Source organism: Mandrillus leucophaeus, unplaced genomic scaffold (assembly GCF_000951045.1).
Source record: "Mandrillus leucophaeus isolate KB7577 unplaced genomic scaffold, Mleu.le_1.0 Scaffold873, whole genome shotgun sequence".
Taxonomy (NCBI): Eukaryota; Metazoa; Chordata; class Mammalia; order Primates; family Cercopithecidae; genus Mandrillus; species Mandrillus leucophaeus.
Genome location: NW_012109508.1, coordinates 174,523 through 192,417, shown reverse-complemented (window position 1 = coordinate 192,417; position 17,895 = coordinate 174,523). Strand labels below are relative to the sequence as shown.

General features: G+C 41.8%; 1 protein-coding gene across 1 annotated transcript in view; it reads right to left on the bottom strand.

The window, feature by feature from the left end:
• Nucleotides 1-17,895, bottom strand: part of PRLR (prolactin receptor) — a 186,931-nt gene that overhangs the window by 145,947 nt on the left and 23,089 nt on the right. The window contains exon 2 of the mRNA XM_011969112.1: nucleotides 5,853-6,016. The gene's annotated coding sequence lies outside the window, so the exon portion shown is untranslated. The remainder of the gene's footprint in view (nucleotides 1-5,852; nucleotides 6,017-17,895) is intronic.

Genomic DNA, 17,895 nt, shown 5'->3' with positions numbered 1-17,895 from the left:
AAATCAGAACCCACAGTATCTACTCCTTCTCATCTTGCACCTTTTAGCCAGGAGTATTATTCAAAATATTTTCCTGGTATGGCTTAAGCCCTGACCAACCAAAAAAGACACAAGATGTAAATAACTGGCAAGTGCACACTAATACAAACCGGTAGAATCGCAATGCCGTCCGCTATCCTAGGAGCTTTTTATTTACACCCAGCATAATCTAACATTTACTGAGAGCGTTCTGAATGTGAGACACTGTTTTAAATGCTTTCCAGGAGTTGACTCATTTACTTATTATTGAAAACTTTATTAGGTAATGTTTGGGTTGAATTGTGCCCTCCCACCCCAAATTCATATGTTGAAGTCCCAACACCCAGGACCTCAGAATGTGATGTTTTTTGGAAGTAGGGTCATTGCAGATATAATTAGTTGAGATAAGATTATGAGGGTGAGCCCTAATGCAATATGATTGGTGTTCTTATAAAAAGGGGAAATTTGGACATAGATACACGCACGCAGGGGCAGCACCACATGACGATGAAGACAGAGGTAGACGGTGCTTCTGCAAGCCAGGTAACACTAAGGATGAGCAGCACAGCACCAGAAGCCAGGAGACAGGCATGGCACAGATTCTTCCTCACAGTCCCAGAAGAGATCCAACCAGGCTAACGGACACCATGCTTTCAGATTTCTGGCTTCCAGTACTGTGAGACAACGCATTTCTGTTGTTTCAGCCACCCAGTTGTGGTACTTTGTTACGGCAGCCCCAGCAAACTAGTACAGGGGGACAATATAATTATCCCATTTTACATGTGGAAACCGAGGCACAAAGAGATTAAGTTCTTCCCCAATGCCCCACAGCTAACACTTGGCAGGCAGTTTGCTCCAGAATGTGCCCTCTTAACTACATTACCAAAACTCATTCTGGCTAGGTATGGTGGCTCACGCCTGTAATCCCAGCACTTTGGAAGGCTGATGCGAGTGGATCGCTTGAGGTCAAGAATTCAAGACCAGCCTGGCCAACATGGCAAAACACTGTCTCTACTAAAGCTACAAAAATTAGCTGGGCATAGTGGCAGGTGCCTGTAATCCTAGCTACTCGGGAGGCTGAGGCAGGAGAATCGCTAGAACAGGGGAGGCAGAAGTTGCAGTTAGCCGAGATTGTGAGATTGTGCCACTGCACTCTAGTCTGGGTGACAGAACGAGACTTTGCCTCATTAAAAAAAAAAAAAAAGAAGAAGAAGTAGTGCTGCTTTGGCCTAAACCATCAGTTGCTTTTTCTTTGAAATAATTTTTAATTTGAACATAGTCCTATCATAATCAGAAAAGAATAAGTGTACTCTGTAGGGGTCAATGATCTTTCCCTAGTGAGCCCATCGTGTTCTGCTGCACTGTGCTAGAGCATCTTGACCACTGTGTATCTACTTATAACCAAAGACGAATCTTCTTTCCAACAGAGGCTCTGGGGAAGAGCCACACAGCTGGGTCCTTGAACCTGGTGATGAGCAAATACTGTAAGGAAGCTGGTAGGGTTCCAGACACACAGTGAGCTTTTATCAGGAGGAAGTATTTACATAATGGGGATTTTACTCTACGATGACCAAAACAAAGCCCCTAGAGACACTGACCACACAGAAATGATCCAATTAACAGATGCATTATTTTCAGGAAGCCTCTCTCCCTGGCCTGCCTTCCCCTTGAACAGGAAGTCTGAGGTGGCCAGGTGTGCAGGGAGAAAGAGACTTCTCAGGAACATCATTTCTAGCCTATTTTATTGTAATAGCGTCCTAACTGTTCTCCATGTCATCTCTCTTGTCCCCTCCAAACTGCTCTGCACATTTCAACCAGAACTTTCCTTCTGCCAATGCATATTGAATCATACATCTCTCCTGCCGACAGACCTTCCATAGTTCTTCTTAGCCTCAGCCTTGTTACCTGGTCTCAAAGTCTATCCTTAGAAATTCTGTTCTGGTTATCACTCAAATAACAGACACCCCAAGAAAACAGATTCTTGTGAGACACAGACACTGTATCTTTCATATAGAAAAGTTTGGATGCAGAGACTTGGCTCTGCCCCCGACCCCGGGTCTCACTTCCCCCTGGGCTGCACCGTTAAGATTTCAGCTAGTTGAATCCCAGTTTTCCAGTGACCATGAGGCTTCCTCAGTGCCTTTGCTCTTGCAGTGGGCTTCTTCTGCCAGGAACATGCTACCCAGAGCCCTTCTCCTTCCGTCTCTATCTTCAAGTTCAGGCATCAAGTCCAGAGGAATTCTTCCTAGATCAGCCCATTAGGGTTCCAGGCCCTCTCATGCAGGCCCATGGTTCAAATGTCCCTCAGGACCATGGAGTTCATCATGTTTGACATGAGCATCATTGGTCCATGTGCCTGTCATGCCCACATACTTCTTGGGGACAAGGACTGTGTTTCATTCATCTTTGTATTGTCAAGTCCTACTCTGTTATATAATTGGTGCTCAGTCCCAATGTCGAGAGAATACATGAGTGAATGAACGACACACAGTTCAACATTACAATTAGGGCATGATTCTATGCTCTGTCATGAGCATCTGTTTTTTAATGTCCCTGGAAATTCAGGGCTCCTTGTGAATGAGTTAGTGGCAACCTCTGCATGCCATCCTCAGCTCTGTGCCCTCCTCTCTCCTCACCTCTTAATTCTCTAAGGGCTCCAGCATATTTAAATGTGCTCCAATATCTATGGCTGAGAAGCACCCACCAGGGTGGGTAGAAAGAAAGCATGTAGGGTAAGATAAAAGGACCTAAGCCTAAAAACGTTCTGGCAAGTCAGGGGAAAAAGTGTGAACAGGAGGAGGAAAGGATTTGGGAGGTGAGAGTCACATTCCCAGACAGAGGAACACAGTCTAGAATTTTCTCTTCTCTTTCTCTCCACTACTACCAAATGCTGGACATTGCCCTGAATATTCAGGACCAGTCCCTTCCATGCATGAAATGAGTGTAAATGAGCAAGAAGATAAGGTGGGAATTCTGTTTTGGTTAGCTCTCAAATAGCAGATGCCCTCAGAAAACAGATTCTTGTGAGACACAGATGCTGTATCTTTCATATAGAAACTTTTGGATATGGAGAGCTTAATGGTAGGAGCTCTGCTTCTATGTGGGGCCTCTGTGTACAAGAACTGCCCTGAAGACATCCAGGTACAGCAGAAGGAGCCAGATGCTGTTGCATTAGTAAAGGCCGGCTGTCTCCAAGGCTGATGCTGTGCTGAGATTTGAGTGTGGTTTTTTCCTGCTTGCATTTGTAGTTACGTAGAACTCGTTGGGCCACTTCTTGTGGTTTGAAGAGTCTGAGCCTGGCACATTAGGAGCAACAGAATCACCATGGGGCTCTTCTCACCATGGACATGTCCTTCTTCTTCAGAGATGTCATTTAGGAGACTTCGAAGTGGCAAGGCAGCTATTCCTTGCCCCACCACTGCCCCCATCTCTACCATCTGTGTCTGTCCACAGTGACCCTCAACTCCCCTAGTTATGCAACAGCAGTGGGGAGAAGGAGCAAGATGTATGTCTCTAGATAAGCCCCACATTGAAAAATGCCTTTGAGCAAAGCAGCCCCCCAGTTCTTTCCCTTAGGCAAGAAATTCTCAAGAGCTCTCTACCCTTGTACTGACTGTGTAACTCATGTGAGCACAAACACGGGTAGGATATGAACAGATCCAAAGCAAAGCATTCTACCATCTTACTGGGTTCATTCTCTCTCTTCATGTCATCCAGAGAAAGTAAAATGGACACCATGCCTTGGGAGGACTTGATTTTAAGCAGTGATGTTGCACCAAGACACAGGTCTGGCTGATAAGTTCTCTTGCTTGGAGGGCACCACTGAGCTAGTAAATTCTGACTAGCAGGTTCCTGTTGGTCCTGCAATCTTTAGGTGAATTGTCAGACCCTCTGGAGAGCTACCCTCTACCATCCAGATTGCTAGCTGCACCGCTCAGGCCGGGTTCTCACATCAGTGAATGGGAGCTACTGCTATTGTTGCACAGATGTTCTCTCCTGCCAAAGGTGAACATCTGGAGGGCACAGATGCCTCATCTTCCTCTCACAGTGATTTCTTAGCACCCAAGTCACCCTGCTTGCTCTTCTTGTTCCATAGAGGTCAGGTGGGCTAATTCTGATGCCTTGTGATTAGGGTGAAAGATGAAGGCATGGAGAGCTGGATTCTTCCTCTAAGGCAAGAATGCGTTTTTTTTACCTGGCATGTTAGGTTGGCATGCATCTCCTTTGTTTTTCTGCTTCCCTGCAGCATGGCTCTGGTTCTGTCCATGGAGCATCTCCCAAGCCAGGTGGAGTTGGTGGCAAAGTGGCGCATTCCTGGCTCACGAGGTGTGTGTCAGGCAAGCTTGATGCTGCCCTGTGGCATGGAGGGTTCAAATAAGAAACCAGCTCACACCTACCCGAGATGACTGGATCAGGGACTGCTAGGCCATTTGTCTTCTGGTGTCTGGGAAAACTTGCTTCTTTAGAAGAGACTTTGAAGGTTTCATTGGTGTAATAAATATTTATTAGATGCCTACAAAGTGCTGGGCTCTCAGGATGAAGGTGACATGGTTCCCGCCCTCATGACCTCATGACACTCTGTCTATAAAATCAGGAAAGGCCTGGTGCAGGTCAGTGAGGGGCTGCCTCTCTCACTGAGCATTGGTTACAAGGCCCTGCCTTACCCCAGGTTAGGCCTCTGTGCGCGTCTCTCTAGCTTGTTTTTCCACTTCTCCAAAACCTGCCTCCTCTTGCTTCTATCTTGTCCTGTGTTCCTTGCAGTTTTCCCTTCATCCACCCTTTCCATTGTTTCTGCCTTCTATCTTGCTGGAAAGTCTGCCCAAATGGATACACAGACTACAGTACATCCATACAATGGATTATTACTCAGTGCTAAAATGGAGAGAAGCCACCAAGCCCTGGAAAGACATGGAGGAACCTTAAAAGTATATTAAATGAAAGAAGCAGTCAGAAAAGACTCCATTCTGCATGATTCCAACTATATGACATTTCGGAAAAGGCACAAGTATAGAGACAGTAAAAAGATCAGCAGTTGTCAGGGATTTGCAGGAAGGAAGGGAGGGTTATGTTTTAGGGAAGTGAAACTATTCTGTATGATACTGTAATGATAGATACATGTCATACATTTGTTAAAACTCATAGAACCGTACGACCCAAAAAGTAAACCCTAATGTAAACTCTGGACTTGTTAGTTAATAATGGTATATCAACATTGGTTCATCATGATAAACATACCACACAAACATAAGATGTTATTAATAGAAGAAACTCTGTGGGGGAAAACGGGTATATGGGAACTGTCTGTACTTTCTGTTCAATTTTTCTGTAAGCCTAAGACTGCTGCAAAAAATGAAGTTTGTTAAAAAAAAAAAATCATCTCAACTCACCCTGATGTCACCCTGGCACAGGCTGTGGCAGCTCTTCAGAGTTCCCTGTCTGGCCTCTCTCTGCCTTCCAGTGTGATCTAGAGACGTTCTCAGCTCCATGCCAACGCAGCCTCCTTGTCTCCCAGTTCACTGCAAAGACTGGTCTGTCATGTGACTGGGCCAGTGTGTTACTGAGCCACCCTCCTGATCTTCGATCCCACGCCTGAACAGCACTGTCTTCCTGGAGCTCCTACGGTCTCAAATGAGCTTCGGTGTTGGCCTTTTAAGTTAACACGCTGTCTCCGTGCTCATCTCTTATTCAACATGGCCCTACCCATAAGACCCTTTTTACCACCATTGATACCCCAAACACACCCCACCCCTGCCATTCCCAATCGCGATGAGAAAGATTGAAAGGAGAGAATCAGAACTCCCAGTGAAAAGAGGAAGGGGACCTGAGTATCTCACCTGTCGCCTTTGGGCGGTTGGACACCTCACCCACGCTTCAGGCTGCAGCCTTCCTCATCTTTGTTAGGTGTCTGAGAGGCAAGTGCCGGAGGTAACATCCTCCTCTGCATTTCCTACACTGACAAGGAGAATGCTGTGGCTCTATGCAGCCATCCTTTTACAACCTGGTGAAAGGTACAGCCTACTGTTAATAATTGATCTGCGTATTAAAGAACAGAGTATTTTTGTAGGCAAAGCAATTCCTTGCTGGAAAATGCAAGGATACATTTTGTTTCAGTTCGTTCCAGGGGCTGGAGCTTCGGGTCAGGTGACAACTTGCTCACATGTGTCTACTGGGTTTGGCTGGGAGTAGAAGGGACAGAGAGAGGACCTCAGTCTTTAACAGGCTCTAAGCAAAAAAGTGAAAAGATTTTGAGTAAAAATATGAATTCTCAAGTTTCCATGAAAAGCAGTCCATCAATTCTTATCAAATATCAACTCTCCTAAAATAAAATAAAATAAAATAAAATAAAATAAAAGAGAAATACTGGCAATGATAAAAGGCCAGGAGAATGGTTCATTCTGAAACTGTGTTTAGCAGCCCTGTACTAAACCTGCATTCCATGAAAGGCCAAGCTGGCAAGTTTGGACTCAATCCTGTAGGCTGTGAAAAGGCAGGGAGGTGACATTAGGCTTTCCAGGCAAGGACGTGACAAATGTGTATGGTAAGGTAAAAGGAAAGGGAGTGAAGAAGGGAAATAACGCAAAGAAAAAGCAAAGGGAGTAAAAAGTAGTCCTATTTTATGAAAGGTTCTCATGCATGCACTGTCGGCCTGCTCAGAATCTGGACATCAATAGAGAAGGGGCTTCTAGGAGAGCAGGTGTGTTTTGGGATCCATAAGGCCAACTGAGACTCTCAAAGGAATTCTCCAAAGCCTGACTCCGTCAGCCAGGGGATTAGGAGGAAAATGAATACAGGTCAGGGGATAGGCTTGGACCTTCAGTGAGCAAAAGCAGGACAAGAAACTTAGCTAGTAGGAACTGCCTCCTCGGGAAGATTGCTCCTGCTGGCATCACCCCTCCTCTGTCTGCCAGGCTGCTACGTGAAGATTGCCATGGTCAGGACAATCCAGTGTGTTTGCAAACTGGGCTAGGTGAAAGCTAATCAAGACCTTCCCCGAGGGAACGGTTCTCAGGAGTGTCTTAATCAGTTCAGGCTGCTATAATAAAGTGCTTTAGACTGGGTGGCTTATAAACCACATAACTTAATTTCTCACAGTTCTGGAGGCTGGGCGTCTGAGATCAGGTTGCCAGCATGGTCAGGTTCTGGTTAGGGCTCTTTTCTGGGTTACACACTGCTGACTTCCTGTTATAACCTCACATGGTGGGAAGAAGTGAGAGAGCCCTGGGACCCCTTTTGTAAGCACACTAATCTCATCCATGAAGCCTCCCAAAGGCTCCATTATATTGGGGGTTAGAATTTCAACATGTGAATTTTGAGGGGAGCACAATATTCCGTCCATTTCAGGGTAGAGAGGTGTAGGTTCTTGGAAATCACTTTCTCCTGTCCCCAACTGTTTTTCATTTTATTTTATTTTTAAATCCAAGGTTTAATCCAGTTTGCCGAGGACCTTAGCCATGATGTGGAATCAAAAGTTACAAGTGGGAGAATGGGAAAGTGAGGCCAGCTCCACCCATGTGCTTGGTTATAGGATTTTGGGGAGGTCACAGGCTCATTGGGAGCATCTGAAACTATGATCATTTTCTGTTTTTGTTTTTCTTTCTCTGAACCTTAATCAACTACAGGGTCAACCCCTTTCCTTCTGGTTGCTCCCTCAGGTCTACCCAAGTGCAGGGTTCCCCCTGGGAGGTTCCCCTCATTGCTGGCTTTGCACAGGTGCCAGCACTCCTCAGCTCAGCTGCTTCCCTCACTCACACTAGTCCTTCCTCCCACCTGTTCGGTCCTTGAGGCTGATGTAGTCATTGATGGACCTACAGGCCTAAGTTTGAGTGGAGACTGAAGATGACCCAATTAACTGGCAGTATCCCCAAGAGAGGACCCTCAGGCTGTGGCTGAGACCCACTCCACAAGGAAGCCTCCCACACCAGCAACTGCTGCTCAGAGCATGCACCTCAGTGCAGTGGCTGACTGTAGCAGATCTCTGAGAGGATGAGGTTCAGGGTCTTCTCCCCACTTGGGTGTGCCACCGTGGATCAGCACCATCCCCTGAGGACATGCCTTGGACATGCAATGGCATGAGGAGAGGTGAGACTGGCAAGCCCAAGGAGCGATGCCCATCCTGGTTAGAGGGAAAACCGCCTCTGATGGCTGCCCTGACAAAGGCAGGGCCGTCCTGGAGTATTGTGGCATGGATGCCGATGGCGCCATTCCTCCAGCCAGCCCAACCCTTCAATCCCTTTTACAATATCTTTCAGCCTCCCTCAGATTCCCCAGTGACAGGGGCAGCATCCTGGGCAGCTCCGTTCTACTTCAGCCATTTGCTAACACTGCTGACACAGTTCATCATCCTTCTGTTGACATCTCAGGGCTGCTCTGGCTGCAATGCTGACGGCAGGAAGACTGAGAAGCCTTGCCCCAGGAAGGCTCCCTTTTCCTACTCCAGCAGTGCTGGCCCTGAGCCCCAGCAGAGTATCGCTTAGCAAAGTCATCTTCCACTTGCCAAAGTAAACAAATGGAGCACTTTAGAATAACGTGCCCTCGACTCTATGGAGCATTCCCCCAGTTCTGAGTGAAGCTGCAAAGCTGAGCGCCTTTTGTGGTTCCCACGGCACTGGACACAAGGCGAGCTTCTGAGGATGCCTACAGTAGTCTCTTTTTATTTCATTGAATGGATATTGGCATTTCCAATATCTTCTCTTTGCCTCTCTCTTTCCTCAGATGTAAGAGTCTGAATTCCTGACCTTAGTTTCTTTGCTCTGCTATTTAGCAAACCGGACATTTAATCTTATTTGATCTTATGTGTTGTAGTTTCTGGTTAAGTAGGAGATACCAATCTTCCAAACAGAAAAATATGTAGCTGCTGAAATAAATATATATTTTTTGTTTGGGTTTCCACCACTTGGTCTTTGTTCTCTCTTTTTCTCTCTGCTCCTTTTTCACCACTAGAAAGCACTTAGTGTCTGCCTGGTTTGGGTCATAAAATTGCTCACTTGGACTGTGTTCACAGCAGCTCTGACAGTGTTTCAGCCACATGTCCTCAACTCTCCCTCAGTAAGCTGTTAGCAGATGATCTGCCCACAACGAGAAGCTGAAACCCTCCCCACAGGCAGCTGATTTGCTCTCTGTGAAGCCTTTGCTCTTAAAGGACAACCACAGCACAACCACAGCACAACCACAGCATGATTAACAACCGCCAAGTTCAAAGGAGCTGAAGATGGATTTCTGGCTCTCCGGATCCGGCTGCTGAGAAAGCAGGGTCCCTTGGCAGGAAGCTCTTGCAGGGCTTCTCCTCCAAAGCAGGAAAGACAAGGGAAAAATGCACAGAAATGCAGTTCTGAGCTTCTCACCCTTGTCAGAAGGTTACAGAGGCTCATGCAGTTCCCAAATCTAGGAGCTCTTCTTAAGCATAAGGAAATGCTGTAGGAGGAATGCAGATCAGCTGAGTGAGAGACGGAATTCGATGCAGGCCCTAGTTCTTTTCTCTCCCTGAGCCAGGCTGTGTAATGCTGTGGACATTTTCAGTTAAGATATTCCAGATGTGGAAGCGGTTAGATTGTGAGACAGACAATACGTCTGATAGAAAAACAAATGCCATTTTCTGAAAGAAACAGCTGTGATCTACTTTATGATGCTATATGGCTAAGAATATTAATAATTCTCACTCTCTCCTGTGATTATGACAGAAATGTTTCCAAGGTGCCATTTTCACAGCTATCAATTTGCCTTAAAGGGAGTGAAATGTAGGAGAAATTCTTTAAAAGTTTTAAAAAACACATCTTTCTTCAAAATTGGAAATTGAAAAAAAAAATCATCTAAAATATATTTCCCCCTTACGTTGTACCTTTTATAGTTCTCTAAATAAAATCTGATTATTAAATGAGTACTACAGTAACCACATAACCTACGTGATATCCCAGATAAAGTGATTATAAATCTGTAGAGAGAGAAAATAATTTGTATATTTCAATTTCCATAACATTTTGTTACTCCCTTATCCTCCATAGATTCCAAATTTGTACCCCAAGGTATCAAAAATTCAAAAAATGTATCGATTATCACAACTAAATAGAAACTCAGGACTGAATGAATATAAGGAAAAAAATGCTCTGATAAACTGTCATAAAGAAAACAGTAGGAACTGGGGTTGATCTCAGTCTTGTCCCCTCCAAAGTGTGGATGTGAGTTTTAGAAAATACAAGATTTCTTTTTTGCTAGCACAGTCCTCCAAGCCTTGAGTGACTCTGATGATTGCCAAGAAAGAAGGGGTAGTGCTGGACAAAGTCTCACATTGTAACCAGCTGGTTGTGTAGAGCACGTTCTTTTTGGCATGTCTCACAGAGCCTCTTTTCTTCCTTTGTAAACCTGGGATGAAAATACTTCACAGACTTATCATGTGGTTTAGAAATAATATAGTTAACATGCCTGTCCTATACACCAAGTATCAAAGAGGTAGTTGATAAATGGCAGCTCTCCTGATACCCATGACTTTGGACACAAAAGCCAATCAGTTCTATCTTGGCTACACACTGCCCCAGGACCTGCCCTCTGAAAGCCCTGTTTGCTCTAGGATGAGAGAAAGTTGCTAGTCATTCTCAGAATACAAAAACTCCAAGGGCAGAGACTTGATCTACCTGGTTTGTTGACTGACAATTGCTTTGCCCAGCAGCCAGTGGGAGGGCTTTCGAAATATATATTCTTTGTGAAGGGCACTCCAATTTCACTTAATGTGAAACTGCAAGGAAACAGAGATACTTTTATGGGCGTACTCCCCAAGAACAAGGCTTTTCTTAACCAAGCTGCTTGGCAGCTGAGGAAGGAGTATGGGATTGAAGGAAGAGCCTAGGGTTTCTGGGTATTGATATGAGGTGTCAGGACACGAGGGATGTTTCAATGCTGACACTAAGAATGGTACCATGTCTTTATACAGGGCTTTCCAGGTCAGAGAGACCCTATGTGTGCCTCGCCTGACTAAATCTTCCTCTGTAAGATATCAGGCCAAATAGCACCAGTCCCATTTTATAAATATCCAACAGTTTAAAGAGTTAACAGATTTTCCCAAGATCACACAGATGAACGGAGGCAAGGTTAGAATTCAAACCCAGATCTTTCCTTTACGGAGTACTTCATCTTCAGATTGTTCATCCTTCTTGCTCAGGACTCGATTCATAAGGCTCTACTTTTTCCTTCCAAGTTTTAATTGTATGGAACTAGCAAATTCTTTGACTTAACATGCAAGTTCCGTGGCAAATTCTGTTTCTACCAAGCTGTATAACTTTGGGCAAGTCACTTAAGGCCCCTGAACCCTAGCATCTTCATTAAATGGTGACAATAAAGATAGTACTCAAAATTATGAAGATTAGAAGCAATAATGCATGCGATTGGTAGTACGGTATATGCACTAGTTCTAGCCTTTGGAGTAACTCCTCCTCCTCCTCCCTAACAATAAATCTTTGATGTTGAAATTCCAACAAATATTGATGTCTAGTAAGGGATCTGAGGGCTATAGCTGTTTAAAACATAGTATATTTGTAAAACCACAACGTTCAAGTGATGTTGTGAGAGTACATTTATTATTTGTGTTTCCAAGGAAAATGGTATCTTATCCCTTTGGTAAGAAGACAGCCTTAAGGCCTGTTAGGATGTTATGAATATCAATGCATCTAAAGAAACACTTGCAGGACCTGTCTGTCCTGCTTTGACTTCACCCTACATTCCAATGTATTTTCCATTTTCTCCATGAAAACTTAAAACGAAACAACCAATATTTACCAGGTACATCATAACTCTCTTAGATCTACAGCTATTAACTTGGATAGTAAAGCACAATTGCAACATTTGGAGCATCTCAGAGGCCTCAGTCAAATTCTTTAATATTTTTGCGGATACTTTTAGTTCTGTTCTGTTCTCTTCTCTTCTCTTCTCTTCTCTTCTCTTTTCTTTTCTTTTCTTTTCTTTTCTTTTCTTTTCTTTTCTTTCCCTTAACAGGGTGAGGCTGCTTGGTTCCAGATATCTGGTCTCAAATTCCAATAAATTGGTAAAGAAAAAAGTATTTGGAGATATGATGGGATGAATTCCTTTTACTCCTTGACCCCAAAACCTCTGTTATCATAGATATTAATTTTTCAGTTTCAGACTTGGCAATTTATCAAACCTATTCTGGAAGGGAATCTTTACTCACCAATACCAACATCAGTAGAATGCAGACAAATGCATAAAGACCTCGAGATAAAGAGAGGCTAAGTGTTGTAGTTAGGGCTAGTGACTCTGCAGCCACATTGTCTGGGATCACCTAACTAGCTGTGTGACCTTGGACAAGTTACTCAAGTTCTTTATGCTTCAGTTTCCTTATCTGTGAGATGGAGATGATAAGAAGAGAACCTATCAATTGCTTCTTATAGGCAACTTACATATTTCCATGGAGAGATCTTTGATCAGATTCAGTGTGGTGTTCTCTAGCATTTGGAAGGACAAGTGCAATCTAGCAGAGAAAAAACGACCTTTGAGTCAAGAGACCTGAGTCAAGTCCTCTACCTGATTCACGGATCAAACCATTTAGCACAGTATTCAAGGCTTTTTACAGTTTGACACCAACCTACATTTTCAGCCATGCTTGCTGTCACTTCTTCTCCTTGTGTTTTGCTCATTAGACTATTTGCAATTGCCCAAAATACCAGGGATGTACAACTCACCCTCAGTCCATCTGTACTGTCTCTCATATAATCCCCTCCCTACTTGCTGCCTACTTGTTCATTAACTGCTCCCCATTCTGGCTGTGGCTGCATTCTGGCTGTCTCCTCCACTAGACTGTGCTTAGGGAGAGCAGAGAATACTTACCTTTTCATATTGGTGCCTGGTATACAGCCTGGCACATAGTGGGTGAGCAACAGCTATTTTTAAGTAACTGAGATATTAAATTCGTATCTTTTAGTGAAGTCTCTTAAGAATGGTGACCATAATGTCTCCTTTCTACTTTAAAAAATATGTGAGGGCATCTGAAAATAAAGAAATAATACACTTTATTGTCAGTAATATAATGACTCACTAAAGACATGAACATAATTTAGCTTCAGGCTATTCTTACATTTCTTTGAAAGCCTGGAAAAATGTTCAAGTGGCAATTACTTTATGTGTCCCTGAAAATGCCAGTGCAAATTCTTTTGTTAATAGAGTATCTCTCCTCTGATAATCAAATGGGGGCATGTTGCAAAATGACCCCATCATTGGTCTTGTTCTTAGACAGGCTGTAGATCCCTAATGACTTCTCATGGTCAGCTGTGTCTGGGTAAATCTTGTTCCCGTAGGACACTGGGGAGAGGAGAATGTCTGAGCTGGCCATTTCCTTCATCTGGTTCTGAAAGGAACACCAATTACCAGGCCACCTTGTTGACATGTTACCTCAAATGCTTTCCTGTTTGAGAACAATTCTTTCAGAAACACTGAGCTGTCCTTTTCTATAGGCAGTAGAGAAGTGGATGGATTCTTATGCCATGGAACTTGGGATCTTGGCAAAATATGGCTAAACTCCTTTAGGTACCTTTAAATATCTGGTTATGCCAGGGGTGATAGTGGCTACAGCAGGTGTCTTGCTCAGCAGAACATTGTGTTGAGTGTGTAATTAGAAAGACTAACTGGATAGAAGAAAAGAGACAAGGAACCAAGATTTCTTGAGCTTTCTATCATGGCCAGGGAAAGATAGTTGGAATTATTACCCTGAATTTGAAATCATCACACAAAGGCAGACATCATTCTTTGTGCCAGAACTTTAGATCCAATGTCATTCTTCTCATCTGTGTTCTGAAGTAGAGGGGTAGAGAAACTTACTTAATGAAATTCCAGTGGTTGGAGGTGTTAATACAGATCTGATGGGTCTCTGTGCTCATTGAACAGAGCTTTGCTAGTAACCTGTCAAACATCCATTACAGAGCAATAATTCATAGGAAAGAAGCAAAGCATTAATGAGACTTATTTCTTGAATATGGTTTACTAGTAGCAAAGCTCCCCTTTTCATTTAGTGGGAAAGCATGAGAATTTTGAGCCTTTACCAAAAGCTCAGCATTGCTATACTAAATATTTAGGGTAGGTAGTTGAGCTTTCCCTCATTGAACCCTTCTCTTTGTTTGGTATCCTTCATGTTGCAAATCAAGATTGAGAAAGTCAGATTGATTTTTTGAGGGTCACAGTAGTCACCAAAAAACAAAAACAAAAACAAACCCCACAACAAAAACAATACAGCTCTAATTTTTATTGGTGGTAACAAGAAAAAATCATCGTGAGAGGTACACGTGTGCTTCTTAGAAATATTATTATATGGGGCAGCGTTTTCGTGGTACTTAAAGGAATGTGTATTTCAAAGGCTAGTTGTGTGAAACTTTTCTCTCAAAAGATCAGAATATTGTGCCATTGTATTCCAGCCTGGGTGACAACAGCGAAATTTCTGTCTCAAAAAACAAAACAAAACAAAACACATCTCTCTCTCTCTCCCTCTCTCTCTCTCTGTCTCACACACACACACACACACACACGAAGATCAGAATGTAATGTTATCTTACGCTTGAGTTGGAAAGTATCCTGGCCTGAGAGTATATAATACTCAAGTGAGAAGATGAGATGTTTAGCTACGTCTTGCATCTTATGATGAGGATGGGGATGGGCCTCTTTCTTAAGGCAGCAGGGCTTTGGGATTTCTAATAAGCAGCAGAGGGTACGTACAGAATGCCTTAAGAGCTGTACTGAAGATACAGCCTTAGTGTTTGGGTTGTTTAGCGTTATTCTTCAAAGGCACTCCTACCTTATCAATCCTATTACCCCAGTGGAATAATGCAATCTAATTCCAGAATCAAACGATTTCCTGGTAGCCATAAAGAACATAATTCTAAGAAACAGAAAAAAAAATACATTTGTGAGAATCAAAATATTTTTTAAACAACCTGGAAAGATCTTCACAAATTCCAAAGACTCAACCCATCAGCCTTACACATGACAATGCTAGCAGTAGAAGAAAGATCTTAACTTACCCACTGCAAAAGATCATGTCTTATGCATCTCTGTATGTTGACTTTCTAGTAAGGTGCCTGATACATCATGGGGTCTCAATAAATATTGACTTGAATTCAAGTGATACTCAAAGATGATAACACCACATCTTTGGAGACATACACTTAATCACCCTTTGAAGACAGTGACACAAATATAACAAGTTTCCTGCCACTCTTCTTCCCCAGGACACTTGGTTTTCTGTTAAAGGATTTTCTTGGTGAGAGAGCACTTACAAATGCTAAAGGCTGCCAGAGAATACATGTTTGAATTTCTGTATGTATGCAAAATAGGGAAACATGTTATTTGTTCACACTAACTTGGATTTTATTAAATGAGAAATTCAGCCGAGATTCACAGGAAAAATATGTAGAATGATAAAAATCTTAAAACCGGAAAGGACTTAAGAAAATGCTAGATTTCTGGGAAGAAGTTCCAATCTTCAACTACGCTAAAAGATAAGAGATTGGCGAGGAGGGAGAAGGATCAGGAGGGAGAAGGAGGGAGAAGGATAATACCACACTCCAAGACCTACAGTTAGTCCATAGCCAGAAACTTGGAAGACATGTTATGACTAACATTACCCATGTCGCTGTAAATCACAATTATTAGCCAATATATTATTTGCTGTTGGCAACAAAACCAAATTGTTGGCTTCTTCAAAGAAAGTAAGGAGACAGTTCATTTTTTGCCTAAAAACTGTTTGGCTATCGCTCTGCCAAATAGAACCATTTCAAACAAGCAGAGCATCCCTTCTATATCTGTATAAAAATCTCAACTCTCAGAAAACAATGAAATTGGATGTTAGAAGACTGAGCAGTGGTGGACCGAATTCTGGAACACACATCTAGCAAGTAAGGACTATGGGGGTTGGGTTGGAAGAAAGAAAAAGCCCCTAAAGAAGAACATACCAAAGATGATGACTTTTTATGTTCTCTATTTTGCCTCCAGGAGAATAGGCAATGAAAGAAGGGAAGATCCTATCAGTGCAGAAAACTACATCAGTAGCATTCCTGTTAGAGGCCGATATTGAACTAGGACATGTCATTCTGCCCTCCAGCTGTAGGCCAGAACATTTACAGCCTAGTACATATTGAACAGGTTTAAGAACACATTACATATGCTCAGTGTTCACAAATATTGGGTTTAAGTAGATTGATTTTCATTCCTAGATGAGTAATCATGAAAAATAAGTAGCTTCGACAGTGAACAAAATTGTCTAACAAGAAAACTGAAACATCATCTCAATGTCAATGTCAGAAAAGTGTTTCTCATCTTCAACTGAAATAGAAAATACTGTGGAAAAGGACAGGTAGCCATTATGAGATAAAAGTAAGGAAGGAAAAGAGTGCTGGGTTAGATTAAAAGGGGTTGTAGGGGAGCCAGAAATGAATTAATAGTACTAATTTGTCCATTGAAGGTAGTGAGGAGTAAAACTGACACTATAGGAAACAGAATTAAGCACTTCTTGAAATGTAGATAACCTACACTATGAACCCTAAAAGGATAAATGGGATAAAAGGTGGTGGATCTTAAGATGTTAAAACTTAAAAAGTAAAAAATGAGAAATTTATGGTATAAAAAGATAATAGTTATGGACACAGAAACCAGATAACCATAGAACTGCTCAGGAATGTATTGTAAAAGAATTATGTTGCTGAACAGATCACATAATTCACAAAAGAGAAGTCATGCAATATAAAATATTTACTGACAGTAACTTGAATAAAAAATGTTAAATTATTTTTACCAATACTGAAGAAAGGTTGGAAGAAAGTAAAAATGGATTAAATTTCCTTTGATGGGGTTATTCAAAGATACCATTTTGTTTTGAAGTTGATTAGAAAATTGTATGGTCATGTCTTTGACTTTGCTAAGCATAAGATATGGGTAGAAATGTCTTGGAAACTTTAAGTGTAACCACTTGTAGAAATAAAAAGAAGGGTGATGAGCTTCTAAATTATTGAAAAAAATTAAAAGCAAACCCAAATCATAGTCCATATGGCAAAAGAGAGATCAAATGGAAAAGACAAGAAAGTATGAAAATTATTTTTCTAAAAAAAGAAAGAAGATCAAATTAATATAATTTTGACTGTCATAACTGATGTAAAATTCTAAATGAGAGAAAAATACTTCCATAGTTTCGTAGTCAAATACATTTTAGAAATACTGGGTTAAACTCAGTTGAACTCATCTCTTTATTGCAGATCTCATATTAGTATGTTAATATGAATTAAGAATGCCTGGGAGAGAGAATTTTCATTTGTAGCATTTCCCAAGTTTATTTTATTAGATTCCACATAACACACTTTAAAAAATGTTATGTAAGAGGAATTCTTCTTGAAATTGATATTAAGACAGGATGCTCACTATTATCATTATTATTTAATATTAGAAGTTACGATCAATGCTGTAAGACACCAAATAAAAATTAGATGCAATTATTGGAAAGAGAACAATTATCATTATTTAAAGACACCATGATTATAAACTTTTATAATTAACCATAAACACTTATAATTAATTATAATCTGCTAAATAATCAGGTAAAAAGTAAATATACATACATTAATATTTATCCTGTAGTCCAGTAATACTAGAAAGATAATGGAAGAAAAATCCATTCATAACGAAAAGCTAAAATTATAAAAGAAAAAAGAATACCTTATCAAGAAATATGCAGGACCTATATGAATAAGACTATAAAGGCTTAAAAAGAAATATAAAAGAATTGAGTAAGTGGGAAAACTTTCAATGCTTCTTGATGGGCTGACTCAATATTAAAAAGAATGTCTGTTCTTCTGATTTAACACATTTCCAATCAAATTACCAATGGGAGATTTTGTGTGG